The following is a 23,309-nucleotide window of genomic DNA, read 5'->3' on the forward strand; positions in this document are numbered from 1 at the left end:
TTTTGTTGGTTAGGCAAGACTTTTCTTGAGAGCAGAATTTTAGTTCAAATTAAAAAAGGTAGGGTTCATTTTGTGTCAGAATTATGAGAGTGGCAGAACTCAGAAAAAAATGCAGGAAAAAGTAAGATTCAAGATTTCATCTTTACAGACATACACTGGAGATAACTTCATTGAACTTAAAACCACTGAGTGGGAAATGAGAATTCAGTAAGAAGACTTTAAAGAGAGGTAACTTTCAAAGAAAACTGGAAAAATTAAAAGCTTTCCCATTTTCAAGTTGCTAGTAGATAGGTTTAGCTATTTTCTGAGAAAAAGCAGGACTTATCAACCCTAAATCTAGTGCATTTCCAAGCATCAGTGATTCAGGACCTTGGAAATAAAATGGATGATCTGCCTTTTGAGTACAGTATTTTCAAATGTTGTGCCTGTCGCTGTTTACTTTCATTGCAAAATGAAATAAAATCGTTAACCAGGATCTGATTTACAAAGTTTGAAGAGACCCTGAAAGCTGCCTCCAATGTGCCTTTCAGAACTGAAGGTATCCATCTCCAGCTGTCCCCAACTTTTTCCCCACCAATGTTTCTCACACTAAAAAAGGTTGTGGCATCTTAACATGAGACTCAGTAAAGGAAAGGACAAGTATGTTTTCTGAAAATACTTTCGGAAGAAAGTGATTACAGGTTGATGACAGCTGGTTATAAGAATACATTTTTTGTCAGAACCTGTTGAATTCCACCATTAAGTAGCTGAAAAAACAGTGTTACTCTGTAATTATTTTTTTTTTTACTGTAATTCAGTGTAATTTCAGTGTTACACTGAAAAATCAGTGTTACAGATATCTGTAGTATTATGAACACAGACATGTGTGAATAGGGTATGAGAGAATAAACTGACTACTCTTTTGGGAGAACTAAATGTTTCCACAGGTTGCTACGTATTGCTCACATATGCAATCTGATAACATCACTGTTTAGCCCGTAAGGCTATTCTATGCTGTGAGAAATCATTTCACCAGGGGAAAAAAAAAAAAGACTCTTATGTAACTTCATTTCATTGTACTTCATTGTCTTGCATGTTCACAGAAATTCTTAGCAAAAGAAATATCCTTAAAGAAGTCCCATTTCTGCCCTTGCTCCCAAGACCCCAAACCCCTTGCCCTTCCATGTTGCCTAGGCGTCTTCATCATTTGTATCATTCTAGTGACAACACTGCTCATATCCTCCATTGCACTGTTTTTACCAGTTCTTAAAAAAACATTTTTCTGTGTCATGTATTTTCTGCCTTAATGTGCTGCTTCAATAAACATTCCGATATCATGTCTCTTCATGCTGCAACAGAAAGAAGTGTTGCTTCTTTCTTCCTCCTGTGTAAGAAGAAAGATGACGGCATCAGCATTTATTTCAGGTTATAAAAAAATATGTTGTTTTTTAAAGTCTATGTAGACATAACCTCATCTCAGATACAGTCTGGGAAATCCCTACATCTTTTAAGCATCAAACTTGAAGCAATCTTTCTTCACATTTCTCTTCTTTGCCTAGCACAACGTAACAAGAGGCACACTATATTTTGATCCTGTATACAGTTCTACAACAGTTGATCCAAATACTTCTCCTCTGTAATGGGTTTATTCTATTTATTTAAGAAACTGATTCCTTATCTTTTAAATTATTCACAAGAGCAACTGTCTTTTTGGTCTATAACTGCACAGTGTGCTTTATATAAGGTCTTTATGACTCTCATATCTTAAAAGCATGACGCTGATATGCCTATTAATAACCATTTCAAATCCTTTTTCATCCCTTTGTTCAATTGAATTTTGTCACATGCATTTTGCTAAACTGCCATTACTTTTTCAGTAAAGCCCTTTAGATAAAAGTACCTATTAAAATTTGAAAAAATCTTGTTTGTCCTATTTCTGTGAAAACAGAATTTAATTTTTTTTGAAATGGAAATAATGTTGAGAAGTAATGATTATTTTTATTTTAACTAACTTTTTCTAGGAACTTTATAACAAAAGCATTTTCTTATTTTCCTATAAAAATATTTTCTTATTTTTATTGGTTTTTAGATAAAATTTATAGACATATATATATATATATAGATTTCCAAATAGTTTTCTCTACTTGACTGTTAAAATTTGAGGTGTGATAAACTCTTCGGGAAACCATGAGAAACGAGATGTGTAAGTCTCTCTGTTTCATACAGATGAAAATGACCATCATACAACATCTCCCACTCTACTCAGCACTTGTCAGGCTGCGCCTGTAGTACTGCGTCCGGTTCTGGTCCCCACAATTCAAAAAAAGACGCTGACTGGAGAGGGTCCAAAAGAGGGCCACAAAGATGATCAAAGGGCTAGAGAACCTGTGCTGTGAAGAAAAACTGAAGGAGCTAGGTAGAAAAGATGTCTCAGGGGGACCTCATCACAGTACTCCAGTACTTAAAGGGTGGCCAAAAAGAGGAGAGAGGCTGTCTCTTCACATGGCCACTTGGAGAAGACAATGGGTACAAGTTGTACCTGGAGAGGTTTCATCTCAATGTAGCAAAGAAATTTTTTGCAGTGAGAACATCCTCAGGGATGTGGCAGAGTCCCCATCACTGGAGGTTTTCAAGATGTAGTTGGACATGTTGCTAGATAATCTCATCGAGGCAACGTTACCCAGGAAAGGTTTGGCCAGAAGATCTTTTGAGGTTCCTTCCACCCTGGGCTGTTCTATGATTCTGTGGTTATATAATAAATTGATTGGTATTTAAAAAAAAATTCTTATGTTAGAGTAAATGTTTTAAAGGAATAATTAGAAGAATAATTAGTAAAGCCAACTGCATACACACCATAAAACTGTTATAGCAAACCCCATCTTTTAGAGCTGGTGAAGGAAGAACATGGCTTAACGGGCCATTCTTTGCAAGTACACAACCATGAGCATTAATATACCCACCAAAATCAAGAGGTGCTGGGAACAGACAAGCTTCAGAAATCCATCCTGTCTATCTGCTTGTGAGGGAGTGGTTAGTAGAGAAATGGATATTACTTTTCCTACTGTAGGAAAATACAGCTTCTTTTTCATTACGTATGAGGTAAACGTATTAGGTAAAAGAATAAATTTTCTTCCAAGAAAGGAGAAAGGAGTCAGTAGTAAGAAGGTCGTATTTTGGATAAGTACCAAAGGAGAAAACTAATTCCTGTGTTACCAAATAAATAAGAAATGAATACTACATGCATCCAATAATGTGTGAATGTGAGCTTAGACAAGTACAATAGTTCAATCCCCAAATGTAATCAACAGTTGAAGATGTGTTAACGGTACTCATCAAAATACAGGTTCACTAAAACACCTGTGAAGTTTAGCTCTGGTGAATTTGTATTAGATTTTCCTTTGCTGTTCTACTTCCCCAGTTTCCCAGATAAATAGAATCTGAAATAACAGCTTTTGTGAATTGCATTATAGTTTATAAAACCTTCATTCTCTATCAAACTTGTAGTTATTTATTCAGTTTAGAAAATGATCCTGTTCTAAAATTGCCAAGGATAAAAATCCTTGATGCATCAAAGAATATTTAACAACCAATATGCTGAATTTAGAAAACAGACTGGCTTTATATATAATACCTGTTATGAGGTTTATTTGAATATTATGTTGAGAAAATGTGACGTGTTTGCTAAGTTATATATGATAAAATGAAACAGTTTCTTGTATGTTCTTAGTAAAATACTATATTTTACTATGTTGGACAGAAAAACTATATAGTTTAAAAAAGAAGTGGATAATGATGTGTACATTGTGAAGAAAAAATGATCAGGAGTCAGAGCATTAGAATGACAGTAAACTGAAAGATAGTGTTCAAGCAAATATATTAGATATTTCTGTAGATACCTGTATCTACTTCTGCTGAAAGACAATGTCTTTCCAGTGTCCTGGAAGACAATGTATGTGATCAGGTTTTTTGCAACTAAGATTGTCCTAATGGATTTCTCTGCCTTCTCATCTGTCATTACCCCCAGCCTCACAAAGTTTTCCAGCCATGCAGTCCTTTGTATTACTTTCATGTTCTTTTCTATCTCCCAGTTCACCACCATTTGTTAGATCTTATCTTTATTCCTCCCACGTCCCCATAAGCTGCTTGCTCGTCCAATCCAAAACTCTATCCAAGCACTTTTTTTTTTTTGGTCCTGATATAGTCTCTTCCAAGCTGAACTTCCTGATATAGCTTCCCTTCTTTCAGCCTGTTAAAAATGACACTAGCAAAGTCACTCTCTGACTGCTGTTTTGATCAGATTTGGCTTTTTCTCATACTTTCACCAGCAGACTCACACAGAGTATGTCATGTTCAGGCTCTTCATTTTGTGTGTTTTAAGCTTTAAGTAAGTTATAGCTTTGGTCTAATTTTTCTGCATTGTCTCTTTTTACCTCTTCTGTAACTACATGCACTGCTTGTACCCCTTTATCTTTTGATTCTATGTCTTTGCCTTCTCCTTCTCATTCTGCCTTGAGCTGGTCTGCTAAGATTTCGTCTTTTTCTTTTAAAGGGAAATCGCTTTTTCAAATGCAATGCATAAATGTAAAATCTTCTCTCAGATAAATGCTGGTCATTACTACTAATAAAACTGTGGGCTCTTTTCCATGGGCTGGAGCTTCCTTCAGAGCATACGTGCCTGGTTCGGCATGGAGTCCTCCACAGGCTGCAGTGTCAATACCTGCTCCACCGTGGTCCTCCATGGGCTGCGAGGGGACAACCTGCATCACCATTGTCTTCACCACGGGCTGCAGGGAAATCTGCTTTGGTGCCTTGTACACTTCCTCCCTCTTCACTGCCCTTGGTTGGAAGTTGTTTCTCTCATATTTTCTCACTTCCCTCTCATAGCTCCTCTGCAGCATTTTTTACTGTTTCTTAAATATGTTATCACAATGGTGTTACCAATGTCACTGATTGGTTCAGCTTTGGCCATCTTTGACTCTGTTTTGGAGCCAGCTGAAACTGGCTGCATCCGACATGATGGCAGCTTCTGGTGCCTGCCCACAGAAGCACCCCCTGCAGCCCCCGCTTCCTCCCCCAAAAACCTTGCCATGCAAACCCAATGCAGCAGAGCACTGACACGAGGTCAAGGGAGGTGATTGGTCTTCTCTGCTCTGCCCTTGTGAGACACATCTGGAGTCCAGGCTTGGGCTTCCCAATACAAGAGAGACATGGACTTAATGGAGTGAGTCCAGTGAAGGGCCACAAAGGTGACGAAGTGACTGGAGAATCATACGAGGAAAGAATGACAGTTGGGACTATTCAGCCTGCAAAAGAGGAAGCTCAGGAAGAATCTAATCAATGTGTTTGAATACCTGATGGGAAAGACAACAAAACTTCCCAGTGGTGTCCAGTGACAGGAAAAGAGGCAACGGGCACAAATTGAAAGACAAGGCAATTCTATTTAGACATAAGGAAAAAAAATTACTGTGTGGGTGATCAAACAGTGGAGCAAGTTGCCCATAGAGGTTGTGAAGTCACCATCCTTGGAGATATTTAGCATCCGACTGTGCATGGCCACGTGCAATCTGCTCTAGTTGATTTCCATAGACACCTTCCAACCTCAACCATTTTGTGTGGTTCTATGTGAAATTTACTCCCATATTTGTTCCCACACCCGGCTTCCTGCTGCATTTTGTTTAGTTTGCTGTTCTTTCTCTCCCCAGCTATCTGCTGACTATTGTGTTTACAGGTTGTTTTGCAAGAAGAATTAATAGAAGCTAGATTCCTAGGTAACTGAATTTGAAAGAATTGCCTCATATCCTTAAAATCTAAACCCTCAGAGTCTTGCGATTGCTGTACCAGTTAATAATAACAGCAGTTCTTCCTGGCAAGAGCAAACAAGCCATAATGTTGGCTTCTGTTTCTTCTCTAGGCTTTTCTGGCACGACAGTGGTCTCTAATATCCAAGCAATTGCGCATTAGTAAACCTGTTGGGCACTTGTTAAACTTTAGGCCTTTTGCCATTATATTTGCTTATTTGCAGATCTTTGGTGTTTTTGCCAATAAGAGCAGCTAAGCTGCATTGTTAGATGTAGTGTACTCAGGTCTGATTCTGCTTTTAACTTAAACATGAAATCTTTCTGAATAACTTATGTCTGGCCTGAGTTGCCTGGTGCTATGACCTACAGGGAAGAAAAGTATGACAGGCTAGACTCAACAACAAAAAACTCCTCTGTAAAAGTTAAAAAAGAGGAAAATAATTATAATTTTCACATAGGATAGAAAAAAATGTTGGACTTTATGGAACTCCCTCACAGTTCTTCATCCAGTCTTGCAGTGTAAGGGCAAACAAGAAGGTGAACGAATGGTTCTCTTAACACCCTTTCATCTCCTAGCTCCTGGCCCTTTAGGCCAGCTGCAATTTCTAATTCTGACTGCAGCAGAACAGCTCCTCAGACTGCTGTACCCCAGTGTACCCAAGAGCCACTGGTGACTGTATTTTTTCATACTGTAAAATCAAGCACTGAAATTGAGTGAGGTAATATATCTCAAATTTTATTTGAATTCTACATTACTATAAAGTAAGAAGGAGGTGTTTATTCATACAGTACTGTAACAGAGCAATAGATAATAATAATTTATATATATATAGGTAGCCAGGAAAAATACATGCAAGTTTACTGCTCACTTCATAATATCTTAATTCCTACTTGGACTCAGTCCTTTTTGGACTCTCTCCCTTACCCAGCTGATTATAACTCTGTCAGCAATGAAACCACAGAGCCAGATTTTCTTTGTAAACTAATAGTACAGCTATTTCAGATTTAATGATCCAATCTTTTCTGTGTTTAACATCTAATTTTTATATAACCTTTCAGAAGTATTGTAGCATCCTACTACAAGAAAGACATGGACGTGCTGGAAAGTGTCCAGAGAAGGGCCACGAGGATGATCAGAGGGCTGGAGCACCTCTCCTATGAGGACAGACTGAGAGAGCTGGGGTTGCTCAGTCTGGAGAAAAGAAGGCTCTGAGGAGACCTTATAGTGGCCTACCAGTATCTTAAGGGGGCCTACAAGAAAGCTGGTGAGGGACCTTTTAGGATGTCGGGTAACGGTAGGACTAGAGGGAATGGATTAAAACTAGAGATGGGATGATTCAGACTGGACGTTAGGAAGAAGTTCTTGACCATGAGGGTGGTGAGATACTGGAACAGGTTGCCCAGAGAGGTGGTGGAAGCCCCATCCCTGGCAGTTTTTAAGACCAGGATGGACGGGGCTCTGAGCAGGCTGATCTAGTGGAAGGTGTCCCTGACCATGGCAGGGGGGTTGGAACTAGATGATCTTTAAGGTCCCTTCCAGCCCTAACAATTCTATTATTCTATGATTAGTTAGACTAGCCATATTAACATAGGTGTAGTCACTTCTTTCACAATGTCCTATACATCTTGCAAGTGAAAATTTTTATCACATTTCTTAAGATATGCTTTTTACTCTTTACTTCATAAAGAGATTACAGTCATAAATATGAAGAAGCATTTTAAAGATGTAGAACATTTCATGTGTGCATCTATCTCAATTGTATTCTTAAGTCTCTTGAACTGGAAAACACAGCACTTCATTTTTATATATATCAGTCTTACAAAAGATGGCTAATATTTCCCCCAGTGCAAATAAAGACTAAAATAAAATGGTCATAGTATATAAAAACCAGTGGACCCTTTGCAGAGTAAGACAGCTAAGTTTACATTATAATGTGAAAGGACCTTTGTCTTATGACACTTATGAGGAATTACTAAAGATTACTGTAACTTCTAGGCCTCCAGCTCAAAGTCTTAGCTTTCTGTTTGCTGATTTGTTATGAAAAACTACAGATAAGTATAGGATGTGCTGTATTTTCACACAAAAAAACCCAAAAGTGTAAAATAATTCCACATGTAACAATAAATATCATAATGGTTGTTTTTTTAAAAAAAATAGTCAATCATTTGGAAATAAAATAAAGACTTGTTTTCAAATATATATTTTATAGACATAGATATTGTCTGATATACTTTGATCTCCTGACAATAAATGCAGCAAGGAAGAATGACAACCTTACAAGCACAGAGACAATCTCTTGAGAACTGCTTTACCATGGATTAATATTTTTCTTTAATCACATAATGGAAGTATCTACAGGTCCACATATGCAAGATCATTTGCGGTTAAAAGGCAGGGCTTCATAAAAGCAAACAAACAAAACCCCACCATCTAGGCCAGATGTAAACACAGTGGCCTCATTTTTACAGGTCCTAAGCATTTGCTTCTTCCTCTGAAAGGAGCTGGTGCCAACATTTACAGAAGCCATACTTGTTGGTGCCTAATTTTAGGCACATATGTGAGAACATTGGCTTTCACATTTTTCAAGTAACAGAATGCAGGCTGAACTTCTAACCTCCTATTTTGCTCTGGCAGCTACAATGAGCATACAAATGACACTGTATGATACTTCAGCACAGACACACAGCATTGTCTCTGAACATCGGGTTTATTTGTTAGAGTTAGGATCCAAGACAAAGAAAGTCAAAATAGAATTATGTATTGGTCTAGCGCTCAAGTTTAAAGTTGATATTTATTCCTCTTTTATCGCAGAGCAATATTGCAAAAGCAGGACAAAGGCCTGAAATATATTCAGGAATACAGTGTGTGTTCTTCAAACAGAGGACTGTGAGAGCAGACAAGAACAGTAAAATTTTCCACTTCTTTAGATTTATTTGGGATATTTTTAAGCAGTAAGATAAAAATTGATACTTTCAGAAAAGCAAGGCTTTTTAGGAATAATATCACAATAAAGAATTATTATTACTGTGAAGAAAAAAAAAGTGTACAAGTTAAGAGCTTCCCCATATTTTGATGTCAGGAGGAGACAGTCATACTCTAAACTAAGGTTTTAAAACTCATAAGGAACCCTAGGTTTAACTTTTGTGGTTTAAATAAAAGATACTTAATTTAGCACAAGGTACTCCAAAAGGCTTCTCAGGATACCACTCAAAAATCACTTCTCATTAACACCATATTAGAGGCTTGTACGTAAATGTGTTGAATATAATTGGGAAGAGAGTAATTTTTGGTTTTATTTTCTCGTTTTCCACCTTTTCTTACTCAAAGACTATATTATATCATCCTTCTCAATATTTTGGTCTTCAATTATTTTTTTTTTAATTTCTTTGTAATTTGTTTGACTGGTACCTCTTACAGAATATGTTGACGATAATCTGTTTTGATCAGTCATTTATTACACGTGATACATTTCTGTGCCCCAGGTAGATTAGAATCGTACTCATCATGCAATTTCTGGATCGTGATGTTTACAATTACAAGTGCAGTATTAATTTTACTCATTATACTGTGAGTTTTACGTATAGTATTCATTAAACTAATCTTCACAAGAATAAATGTGGAAAATGTTATGCAGAAATACAGCAGTGGAAATTTTTTAATCAGATTTGCTAACATGCTCACATAGAAAATGAAATGTGGAATGATCAAATATCCTGCTGGTTATTTTTAGCTTTCCTAATTAACTGGTAATGATTTATAGACATTTTAACATGGCTTTTTATGCCAAAAGAGTATTTCAAAAGAGCTACCATCACACAGAGACCACTTACCAAAATAATAAAAAGTTTGTATTCACTTGAGTTCACACTGGCCTCTTTTCAAAAGTCTTTATCAAATCAAAACTGGATGAAATCAGTGAGAGCTCTTGGCTATTAAGAACCCTTATGTTGAAGCTACTTGTACTGTTTATCTTTACATAGGGAATAAAAACATCTTCTATCAAAGTCAGTTCAGAATAAACCAATGTCTGTAGGAAAAGCAGGGCTACCTTCTCTACCCCACAATGGACATTGTGTCACTTAGATCTGCTCAATACTAAGGGAATAAAAAATGTCCAGACAATGTTAATTTTGTAGGGCATCGAGATTTTTCAGCTTGCCTCAGGCAAGGAAAAGCTATTCCATAACAGAATATTTTAAAGTCTGTCTTAGTGGAGAAAAAACAGCTTTCCGCTGCATTTATATTTACTTTCCCTAGTGCAGAGGTGACTATTTAATTTTGATAACTGTTCTAACAAACTCTTTGAGAATATTAAAAATCCTACTATGCACCTAAGTCCTCTTTATAGGAATATTTAAAAAAATCTATTCCTGCAGAGAATAAGGCATACCTGCATATATATTATTATTTTATCTCATAAAAAGCTAATTTAGAATATTTCAGATAAAATTTTAATAAATTTATTATTAAAATGAAATGCACAAAAAGTCATTAATATGGTAAGTCTCTGAAGCTAAAATAGCTTCTTATGTCACAACATGTGTCATTCTAGGAAACGATGGATATAATAAATTCTCATGTTTATAACCTGTCACTGTATGAGTTGTCAGCCCATCAAACAAAAAGTAGGGGCTTTCAAGAAACATTGAAGAGGTAGTGGGTGTTAGTTCCTTTTTTAGGTGTTAATATGAACTCTTATCACCCTCATTAATGACTAGATGGTAAAACACTTCTTTGTGCTGAATAGTGGCTGTGGTGAGTGCTATGGAATTTAATATACAGGTATAATGACCTTGTTCAGAAACCAGTATGTTATGCCCATATGAAGAGAGTTGTATATATTCATGTATATACTAAGAATGTCCTGTTTTCAAACATTTTTAATACAAATGATTTTTTCTGACACCCATCATGGATTTAGATCACACCATCTACATTCAAATAGTGCATCGTAACATATTCTGCAAATGACCTATTGGAGCTGTTCAACACCCCAAAAAAATTGCAAGACTGACTCTGTAAATTGAAATAGGCACATCCAAATTTAATTGATACCTACAAAACTAAACACTAAGCATACATTTTTATGGCTTCTTTCCTTTGTTAGCATTCACACTTGTCAAGTCTTCAACCATTGTGTTGCTAAATAAAATGTATCTTTTTGTGACTGGTTATGCTAAAAAAAAGATAACAGTAAAACCCCATACGAAAAGAGGTTTGATGTTTGTTACTGTCTTTTTTTTACTTTTATTTTTACTTTTTTCTGAGCATGTACCACTTTATATGAGCTATTACCAGTTCTTCTAGGCTCACCCGTAAAAAAATTGTTGGAAATAGCTTGACATTTATGCATTTCCTTTTGACATTATCAGGGTTAATTAAATGATAACCTCCCGATTCACGGAACATGTGAGAGGCAATAATGTCACCTGGTCTCATAACTGCAGAAGCTGCACAAGGTAATGTTTACTGCTATGTGAAATGCTCCAGCACCTATTATGCAAGTAATTTAGAAAGAGAAAGAAAACCAGAAAAACGGTCTTAAATCATATCACAGTGGACTATGGAATAAGAAGGATAAGAAATATACCAGTATAGCTGTCTTCAATAGCAACACAACTTCAGACAGTACAGTTCAATATCTAAGGTCAAAGGCTAAGTTTAGCATTGCCATCCTCAAATAGAGGCATATCTCATGTGAGTAATCCCTTTATAATGGACAAGAAGATATCACTAATTCCGTTTTCAGAACACTTCATATTCAGGAATGAAAATGTTTCAAGTATTAAGCTTCATAATAATCAAGCCAGCACTAAGGTAAGGTAGGGAAGTTAAGAATTGATTTAATCGTTTAAGTAGCTGGATATTGAGGAGTGACTATTTACTGGAACAGCTACATCGCACAGTATCATATGCTGTTATGACAGGAATTTGCATCCCCAAGTTACTGCTCTGAGTCTTGGGTGTTTTTTTTAAGAAAAAAACCCAAACAAATCAAACCATGCTACGGTGTGATTTAAGCATTTTATCACAGGTAAGTGTTATGTTGTATTTTTTTTATGCTGAAAAGAGATTTATAAGGGAGGGAAAATGAGGTAGTGAGAAACGCTGTAGAGAAGAGACATAATACAATATGAGGGAGGTTTTATTAAACTCAGATTTTGGAAAGAAAAGTGAAAGTTTAATGAAAATGAGCAAGGGAAAATATGTCTGCAAAGCAGGATCTTTTTGTGAGAAGAGAAGATGTAGCTGGAAGGGGAAAGGGCAAAATAAAGTCACTCTATCACAACTCTAGCTACAGCTTTCTAAAGGACTTGGGAAGCAGTTAGCATCTGCAGCTGAATGAGTGGCTGAAGGCATTCGGCCTATGCACATAGAATTTGCAAGAGTGGCCGAAATGGGACCTACATTTTTGACACACAAAATATTACAAAAATGTCGGGAATGCCTAAGGAATTCAAGTATCTATCTCCCAAAATACAAGGATAGTTAGGAATTTAAACCATCGTACCTCAACTCCCTCTTGTAATGCAGAGTACTGTGAACATTCTATTTAGAAATATTAAAAAGCCTACAGAGAAGTAAAGCTTTCTGTATTCAGGGAAATAATACACAGGAGAGAACATGATTCATTAGTAGGACTCCCAGGGCACAGATGATTTTCACAGCACTCTAGATACCTGCTTAATCTGCTTAATCAACAGGGTGGGGACAGGATGGCCTAAGAGAGCCCTGTCCATAAGAAGACTGGTGGAGAGTTACATATGTGAATGAAATTGCATGCGAAGACTTAATTAAAGACTATTCATAAACATTACAATGCAATGAAAGTGAGCTAAGATGTACCTAAGTAACTTTAATTTTGTACATTTTTAATGAAAATAAAGACAGCAAATTCAAGCACATAGTTTTTGTTGTTGTCGTTTTGCCTTTTTTTTCCCCAGAAGTTTTTATTCTGGGCTTTTTCTTTTCTTTTTTGTTTTGTTTTTAACCAGACTATTTTATTGATATTAGTAATCAATGCACAAATCCTCATTTTACTTTAAAAAATAAACTCTTGAAAAACATATTAATATACTTCTTTTAGGAGACTTAAAAGCAAATTAGTATTTTAGATTTTCTTGTTATTATGAAGAAAAATGGTGGGCAACATCAACAGATTTTAAGGCTGGCTTTGCTTTTTAATCCTGAAATCTGGTAGCTTTTATAAATCTTATTTGTACTATGATAAATGATATTTCAGAGGAGACTTCTCCATTTTCTACCCACTCAGAGTAAAATATATATACAAAGTATATATAATCCTAAGTGCTACTTGAGAATATTCAGATAATATCATGTCAGCGAGTGACTGGGGAATTGAATATCCTTGTACACATTTTACTGAAGCTTGTCAATACATCTGTGACTCTTAGGGCCCGAGATCTTTCTGAAGATTTCGTAAGTGCATGCTTTCCTACCATAACTATCTGTGTAACAACTACATAGTAAGTAAATCATAATGGTGATGTACTCGACATCTCTAATTTTAAGTTGTATTCAAAAAACATATTGCTTAAAACCAAATACGTTTGTAGATTATGTAACTTGTACTATTTTTTTTCAAACCAATACATCTGAGGTATTGGCTTTCAGATTTTCTTACAGATATGTCAACTGGTCTTATAATACACAGCAATCCAGAAACTGTTTCATTTCAGATCAACGTCCTCTTCCCCGCAACTCCCTGCCCCAAATACTGCATGCAATTATGTTCTGATAGCAAAAGATATCAATGCAACAAATCACCCAGCTCTGTCTAAGAAGGAATTAAATAATTAAGTCCTGACTATTTTATCTGCACTTAAGGAAAAAGTCCTTCAAATCCTCTATGTATAAAAAAAATTACACAAGCTTTGTTGATCTGGAGAGCCATCAGCCTGGCTGTGCTATACTGAGAAAACAGCTAAAGATCAGGGCCCAGAGAATTAGCAAATAGAGAATTTTTTTGGTTTGTTTGTTTCTGTTTAATTTTTTTTCCAAGTATTTTTATACAAGTTATTTGCAATTTTTATCCTTCCAGAGATGGCTGTATTTTATCTTTTCCTTGTAAGTTTCTTACATGACCCTACAGAATGATATCATACTAATTGTGCAAAGTATATTCAGGATTTTAAAAAAGGGAGGGGAGTGTGAAGAAATCAGGTAGAGTTGTAACAATGATGAAGCAAACATGATTATAATTTGCTAATTCTGTTGCAGAGGTAACCAGTTATCTCAGGTGCTACACAGAGAAATTTGCCATGACCAACTAACTTAGCATTGCTGCCAATGCTACTGGGTGGGAAAAAACTGAAATGTCTGTGTTTAAACAGAAGGGTTGAAATATGATGAAGACTGAGGAAAGAAGATAATACAATTAAGGTTCAAGAGGTTTAGAAGGTAGCATGGTTTGAAGGCAAGCTAGGGAAGTTCTTCTAGATGTAGCATACTAGGCAAGATATCAGGCACTCGCATCTATGTGTGCATCCCTTAAAGGAATCGATGTAAGCTGTTTTCTCATTGTCTTGGTTTCTAAACAGTTGAAGAGTCTCATAGCAATCAAATCAAAAGTCTTGTTCACTTGTCCTCCAGCACCTGCAGCAGCTTATCTGAATGATTCCTAACCCATTCAAGCCAAAATATACCAGGTTATGTTAAATAGTTAAAGTTTTAAAATGTACATCATTGGTGACCTGAATATTTTCATCAAAATGAGGGTGCGGGGGGCAGTCAGTTATAAAAGCAGCAGAAAGGGAGATCTAAATGGGTGATAATTGCTAGCAAAGACACCAATGGCAAACAACTAGATGCAGTCTGTAAAAGGAACCCTACCACTGTGGGAATAAACTACATGAATATCGCCCAAGCATTAAGTTTATCACAAGCAACAAACCCCACTGAGTTCATTGTTCTGTACAAGTTTTCACAGCTTTACCTTTTGATCCTTTTATTCTCAATATCCTACCAGATTTTTCAGTACGTGAAATGTATCACGTATGTAATCACTGTCAATTACTTTTTTTTTAAAGTTATCCACCACATAACTGAATGATACAGAGACGCATAAAAATTCCAATACTGTTATCCATCGTTATGTAATATTAAAAGAGTTTCTTGAACATTTTGGTGCTTTCCTAATTGAAAGAAGATTGTACATGTCCTGCTAAAAAAAAGAATAAAAAAATGTATTTCTACAGAAAAAGAACAGTGGACTTTATACCACAGGTGGTTATTTCTGTGTCTTTTTTGAGCCCTCTGCTTCTTGAGTAGTCTAGTAAAACTTTAAAGTATAAACATTTGGGAAATAAGGCTAGATTTTATACCTTTTTACATTTTTTTTCCTTCCACATTCATTACATTTCCTATCATTCTTCTCCTTCTTCATTCCATGTAATTACTTAATAATTTGCTACAGAAATATTTAATTCATGACTTGCTCCTTCTTTCCACACATTTCAAAACTGCATTCCTGAGTTTTCACTTTCTCATGACACACTACACTGCGGTTTCAAATCTCCCCCCCAATTAATTTGCACAGGGGCACAGGTAAAATGCAAAGTTAGGAACTGGGGTTGCAATTTCTGAATTGTTACTACTGAGCAAAGGCCACTAGCCTCAAGTATTTTGCATTACTCGGCCCCAGCTGTTTCACTCAAAATTCATTTGTTTGAAATGAACAGGTTAGAAAAATTAGACTCAAGATTTTAAATCTTTAGAGAAACTATACATAGTGATGAACTGCTTTGTTAAGAAGAAAATAAAACAATTTTAAAAAATCAACTACGGAAATTTTCCTTCAACTGTACAAAAATGGCTGCATAGCCTCAGACTGACAATATACAGAAAGATAGTGTGTACATTTTTCCTAAAAGTTGCCAGTGGAAACAGATGGGGTAACAACTAAATAGACATTAATCATTATATTTCCTGTTGTCAAAACTTATGCAATATATAATATCACTTTCTTCTCTTAAAAAATTAATATATCTTTAGGCAAAGTCCTCTTTCCTTTGTATTAGAAAAAATTCTAAAACAACCTAAGTGTTAAAATCTTTGGAAGACACCCGAAATGAGGTAACACTGAAAAGTGTTTTCAGACACTGTTCATTCTGTTTCCCTTACCTGCTTGTTTCATGAACAGGAGGCATTTGACCGTATAACAGAGTAATGAAAGTCTATTGGCTAGCAAGCAGGAAGAAAACACTGTTGAATTTTGTTTCACAGTTCTAGGACCTAGTGAAAACACTTTACCAAAAAAACATCTGTAAGTCTGAGAAGGATGTTGATGCATTTCATAACAAAGCAAGCAAGAAAATGGAAATTTTATTATGCACATCTAGGTTTACCGAATTCTGTACATCGAATGGACCTTTTATAAAATAATGAACCTGATTCTTTAGTAAGAAAATGGTAAACCAGTTCTAACTTAATTCACTTAATTCATTTTAATCACTTCAGGGAAAGCCCAGGATAACTGAAGCAGTATTTGGCTCACAGTTACCATCTCCAACTTCAAAGTCTATTCCTGGTTCAATTAAAAATAACATATAAGACAGTAAAAAAAATATTTTGTTTATTTAGCTGAGAAGTATGCACTAGTGAAGAATGTACTCTACCTCCTCCCCCAAAATCTGACCTGGAGTGACAAAGACCTTGAAGGTTCTACTCTTCCTCAAATCAAGATAAAGCTCTTAAAGGTCTTTGTGACTCCAGGTCAATGTATCATTATCAGGGCCTCTCTGTGCTTATTACAGACACTACATTAATTGAATTATTATACCTCACAATAACTCAAGTGAATTTAAATTTAACAGTAAGTTGAAGATCATGAAAGGGAAACTACGAGATTTGCACTTCCCAGAGTTATGATTATAAAAATACTTAGAGAAAATTTATCATTGTATGGGAAGAACTACTTACTGTTGATGGCAATTAGGTCACGAGTAAGAAAGGGATTGTTTCAACTCACAATCTCTTAAAAGCATTAGCTTGACTCTTGGTAGTTCCAGATCGTGTCTTTCCAGACACTAGGAAAATAATCAGAGAGTGATTGAGGTTGGAAAGGACCTCTGAAGGACATCCTGTCCAATTCCCCAGTTCAACTGGGCCATCTAGAGCAGGTTGTACAGGACCATATAAAGTGTGAAAACACAGTCTACTAGAACAGCTGTAGTTGGGTGTTAAGACTCTTAACAGGTGTTAAGAGTCCCAACTATTTCATCCAGGTCTGACAGCACAGAGAAAAACACACTGGAGAGTATCTTCTTGGAGTGAAAGAGTAACAATATGTTTCATCTATTTACTTGGAAAGGATTTTTCATGGATGGACCAGTGTTATGGAACACAGTTTTAAGCTGTGACCATAGATATATTTAGCTGCCATTTGGAACAAAATGAAAGAAAACCAGTAACAAACTATACTTGGTCTTTCACTTTTTTTTTTTTTTAATCAAAATTACAGAATGGACTTAAATAAAAAGTATTTAGAAACTTCCATTAATTTGCCATATTTTAAGAATCAAACAGGTAACAATCTATTCTTCCACAATAGTTTATGCAAAGACTATTCTACAACTATTATCAAATACTTTCATGCTAAGAAACTTGTTTCCTTCACTCTCCAGTCAAACTGCTAAAGCATCAGTATTCAAAAAGTAGCCAGTTTTATAGAACATTTGAAAGAACTGTTTTCCTCTGATAATATGCATGCCAACATGGAAAATGAACTAGCATCTTTCCATGTTTTGTAAGAAATAATGCACATAGAACTGCATTTTAAAATCATCCCCCTCTCAACAGCAAACTAATGAATTGTAATTAGACTAAGTTCTTCAAAGCTTTACCAGTTTAATATTTTCTTAAGCTTTCTTTAAAACTAGCTACATCTAAGGACAATGCAGCAAGTTACTTTTTTTTTTCTGAATAATAGACGCCTCTTTCAGACAGTAAAGAATCAGTGTTAACAATCCCTTAATTATCAGAGGCTTCAAGGGATTTACAAAGCCCAATTGGCTGTTTTTTCCAGCTAATTGCAGTTGTGTTTTCCCCCCTTCTGTTTTGTTTTTCTTTCAACATGGTGAAAAGAACAATCACAAAGTTATCTAGGATCCTAGTCAAGGAGCTGCATCCTTGAGAAGCTGCATAATTTGGAGAAGTGAATTAGGAGGCAAAATTAGCTGTGCCTAGTTCCTAATTGCATCCACCAGTTACTCATCTCATGGTCTTGGCTGAGCTTTTTTCACCCTTCTGCCTCAAGTTTCTGCTGCTGTAAAATATGCATAACATTTCCCCGTTACTGTTTCTGGGACAGAGAATGCTTATGTCGTGATGCCTACACAGTGCTTTGAATATGCAGTATGCTATGTAAATGACATATATTTTTAGAGTTTCAAAGAACTTCTGGAGTTGGAACATTTTAAACATAACTGAATTAAAAGAGCTTCCTCACGACAGGCTCATCAGCTGAACTTGTCGGTTACGAAACTGCACTATTGTAGATTTAAGAAAAGAAAGAAATGAAGCAAACTATTAAGGATCCTGTAGCACTCAAAGTAAATGGCTGGGAATTTCTCTACTAACTTCAAATGGGGAAAGGGCCAAAGTGTAACTGAACTCCTTCAGATTTGAAAGCCGTTGTTTTAAACATTGACTTCTTATCAAGACGTTATGCTTATACAGCATTTTCCTAGGCGCGCTGTCTAAAAAAAATAATAAATTCTGGATAGGAAAATGTTTATTAAATTCTATTTGAATCAGCATTTGTCTCAGAGACAATGATTTATGTTAAAGACAACAAGCTGGTTATCAGGCTCAAATCAAACCTATCTGATTATTAAAAATTGCATTCAACAATGAAGTATTATCATTTGGTTCAACTAAACTGAATGCAGCAGGCAAGTGAATAATGCACTTAGATTACGATAGAAGAAAACTAGAATTTATCCTTAAATTTGCCATGGGCCTATTAGGGAATCCTCATTTCACTACTTGATGGTATTAATTTTTTCCATCCTCAGTATAGCCGGACTACTGTTACTTATATCCATTAAACCAACAAAACTATCTGTGATATAAAAAGCCTTATAGGAATTAAGGTATACAGCACATTTAAAAAAACTATAACCATGCCTTCTACCTTGGTTAAGAACAAGAGCACTTACTTGCAGATTATATTTCTGTTTATCGTGTAACCTTCTCTAGAGGACAGGAAAAGATGAATAATATAAACAGGCTTCATTGTCATAGGCAATCAATACCATAGTTTCTCATTTGTTATCAAACTTTTCATCGCAGAGAGGAATAAGAGGGGAAGGGAAAAGAGAGGAAGAGAAAAGGAGACACCTGTTGAATAAATTCAAAATACCAGCACTAAACTACAACTACAGGCAAAGCACACGAGTACTCTGCAAAGAGCTGGTGTACAGCACAATTATTTTGGAAAGAAAATTGGAGGAGATACATGCAAACTTGTGAATTCTCCCACATGAAGAAAAATGTAATTTTAAAGCATTTACCAAATAAAGAACTTCTCTTTGGAGTTCCAACGTATGCAACTTCGCAAACAGCAACTAAATCCACCCTGAAGTAAGAAAGGGTAGTGTCATCACTGGATGGATTGCCTTATTCTATTCTTTAGAAGTCCATGCTGCCTGGTGACAAAAATCCAAGTAGAAAGCAAAGCTCAAAAGAAATCTTAGTTAAGTGGGAATTGTACTCACTTGTCTTCCAGTGTGTAAGTTTAATTCCTCTCAGTTAACAACTGGGCTTATGAACCAAAGGAAATGGAATGTATTTGCAGGTGATCTTCTAACACTTCTGTCATTAAATTCACCTTCTTCCTCAACTATGTCAAAATTTAAAAAAAAAATAATTAATCCTTATCTGTCACCTTCTCTCTTTTTCCCCTGTCGGTTAGTGTCAGCAGTGTTACCATCCTGACCATTTTGGTCATTGCAGGAAAGGTATGTGTATCTACATTAAATTTCTTCTTTACTGTTTCTTACTTGTGTTCCACTTACAAGATAGGCAATATTACCAAAAAAAATGTAATAGTTAATAGGTAGTATTATCAATGTAAATTATTCCTATACACATGATCAAGTACTCACCTAAGGGTTTCAAGAAACAGGTTTGTGACTGTAAACAAATTATGGGGGAACCTGTCTGTGTCTGCAGTAGAGCACACAAAATGATTGACAAAATAATGTATGCTTAATGATATATATATAAAGACAGCAACATATTCTGTCTGTTATTTAGATGTTTCTGTCCTAAAAAACCTGTATCCTTTGAAGTGTCAAGCAGAATAAAAATAATACTTCTTAAAATAATACTTCTTATAATAGTATCCCAAACTATGAGGCATTTCCTTTTCAAGGTAATTAATATTTTCTCTTTTACTACTCACAAAAATCTTGTCATTACCCAAGAAAACAAGCAAGAAAACAAGCAAGAAAACAAAACCGCGAGTTTTTATGAGACATTTTTACCTTCCAATTTCACTGTCCTAAAAACTGAAAGCAAGTTTCAGTCTTGGAAAGGCTACCACAGGCTTTCACAAGGCAGATTGCAGTGTGAAACCTGATTCTTTTCAACATACCAATGTGCATTCTGTAAAAGTTTATACTGAATGTCTTTTCTGGTACGGAAAGGTAATATGATGTTAAATATTGTGCTGGCCAATTGGAGGAAACGACACTTTCTGACATTATAAATTCACATTTGTAATCTTGAAAGGTTTTCATATTTAATTTGTGAAAGAGGACAGTAGTCTTCTACTAGTCTTTTACACAAGTCTTCTGCACAAGAAATTGTAATTTCAAAGGCTGCTCCTGCATTTGGGGTAACATTTTTCCTCTCTCCTCCTTCGATAATAAATATTAAAAAATCCACAGTAATATAATAATCTATTTCCATAAATACTACTGGTCAGCATGATGTATACTAACTGTATAACTTGTGTTCTTTTCCTGAGGCTTCATTTTAAATCTGCTTACATTCCTCCTCCATTGCCTCAAACCAGCAGAAAAAAATAATCTAATTATACATTGGTATTCTGTCCACGTTTAAAATCTGTAAAGGTCAGATATCCCATAAAAAGGGATTATAAACAGTGCAGGAAATAATGATCCAAGCTAGCACTTAAAAGAATAAGTAAAGCAAAGAAATAAAGGAAAAAAAAAAAAACAACAAGCAAAAAAACCACAAATCAAATGCATGTGAATAATGCACTTATTCACAACTTTACCTTGCAGATCTCCCAAAATTTATAGTGCAGAAAAATTCAGGTAACTCTCAATTTATTAAGATAAACTTTGAAAAGAGTCTGATTCACTCATTTTTTCCTATATTCAGGGCTGACTTTTACAGAGAACAGATTAGAAGAAAACTATGACCTTTAGGACTGTATATAAAGAATCAATATTTTTGAGGTTTGTAAGTGTCTAAATGCTTTGTGAGTCTGTTGAGATGGTTATATGTTGATTTCAAGATGCAGAAAAATATCTATGTTTAGCCCTCTGATACAGGCTGCACTGGTCTTCACCTTCTTGTAGGTCCCTGTAAGTAGGCTTCAAAACTGGTTGTCACTGACCAACATTTGCTCCAAAGAGTACTCAGGAAGGTTAGTCATTTGGTGATACTGAATGTGAAATCATGTTCATGCATGGAGTTCACTGGTCTCCACAAGGGGAAGCTGACTAAATTGGCAAGTGTCTGAGTGAGAAGTATACAGATCTCATGAAGTACGAGTTTTACTTGAAGCCTGACTGTGGAGGTAGCAGTTCCCCACCTCTTCTGCATGAGCACAGTAAAGATGCAAAATGCTTCCAGTCCTTAAAATAAAGTTTTATGAAAACATAGAATTAAATAGCTAAATTATAAGTCTCTATTTACAGAAATTCAGATTTTATTTGTGAGGAGCTAAAAAAAATAAAGTTAAAAAACAATATTCTACCTGTGCACTGTATTCTGGCAGAATAGGTCCTATCCACTAGTACTCTTTCATAGTGGGGAAACTTCTTCAGGAGTCTCTTAAATCAGACTCTCTGCAATCTCCCCTGGATGCTGATGAAAAGCATCCTCCTATCCAGCACCTTTGAGACTTCATAACAGAAAGAAGCTGCTTGCTCCTTACAAAAACTCCTCTCTGAAGGTCTGCAGACTGAATGCAGCTAACTACTCCCTGGGAACACCCAATCTCCCCACCCACCAGAAGATGGTGCCCAACCCCAAGTACCAAAGGTCAGCAACACGGCAGAAAACTTCCCTTCTCTTTAATCCACCATACCCTTTTCAACAAGAGTGTACAACATACAATATTTCTACAAGCGGGAAACCTGCATCATCCATCACTTGCAGTTGCAGCATCCATCACTAGCCTTGGTTTAGCATTCTTTGTTGAAGTGGAATACTTGTAATACACCTCAATAACAGAAGTTTGAGGAGGTGTTTGGTTAGACCATGACCTCATCTCACAGAGGGTCAGGTTTCATTAGAGATGAGGACATTCATGATAAAGTGTTTCCTCAGAGAAAGAGTAAAAAGTAAGTCCAGACCATCCATTTACTCAGACGCAGCTAATGAAATTGAGGTAGTTACCAAGGCATTGTTCACAGCATGTCCTAGAGAAAGACTTCTAGCCAAAGGACGTGGAGGACAAGCCCCAGTGTGTAAACGAGTGTTATTTCCTATTCTGCATGGGATGCAATAGCTAAACAGGAAGTACCATATTTTTTTTTTGTTTGGTTTGGATTTTTTGCTTAAACAAATGCAGACAGGTAGAGTAGCCCATCATACTCCGTGCAGTCTCCTTGCAACACTCCCCAGGAAAAAAAGCAGGATTCATCCCAGGTAGGTGTGCCCAGCATGTGTAGCACCTGGAAAAGAATCCATTTCAATAAGAAATTCTGCATTACTGCCGTCTTCATGAGGGGCTGTTTTGACACTCAGGTAATCAATTCTATTTCCTCTCTCTCTCATCCTACCTGACACATGCTGTTTGTCTGTCACTGCCAGCAGTAAGAGGAATAGTTATTCCAATACTTATTCTGCCTGGCCACTTCCTCCTTCCCACAACAGTTACCATCATCTGTTGACCTGCTGGTGATCAGTATGAATAATACAGGCAGTAAACAGTATTCAGCGTGCCTGGCAAAACAGATTCTTTTATATATTTACTGTTCCCTGTGCAGAAAATTAAACACCATCTCTCCCACTCTTTTCCCCTGGTACATATAGTGAGCAGATGCTGGTTGCTGTCTATGCAATGAATCAGTTCATACACTTTCTGGTCCTTCACAGTGACAGCACAAATTAATCATAAATACAAGACAGGGACCTTTTTCAGCAACATGGATGTTGGGATTCAGTGCACCCTCAGCAAGTTTGCCGATGACACCAAGCTGTGTGGTGTGGTCGGCATGCTGGAGGGAAGAGATGCCATCCAGAGGGACCTGGACAGGCTGGAGAGGTGGGGCTGCGCAAACCTCATGAAATTCAACCAGGCCAAG

Source organism: Larus michahellis, chromosome 2 (genome assembly GCF_964199755.1).
Source record: "Larus michahellis chromosome 2, bLarMic1.1, whole genome shotgun sequence".
Taxonomy (NCBI): domain Eukaryota; kingdom Metazoa; phylum Chordata; class Aves; order Charadriiformes; family Laridae; genus Larus; species Larus michahellis.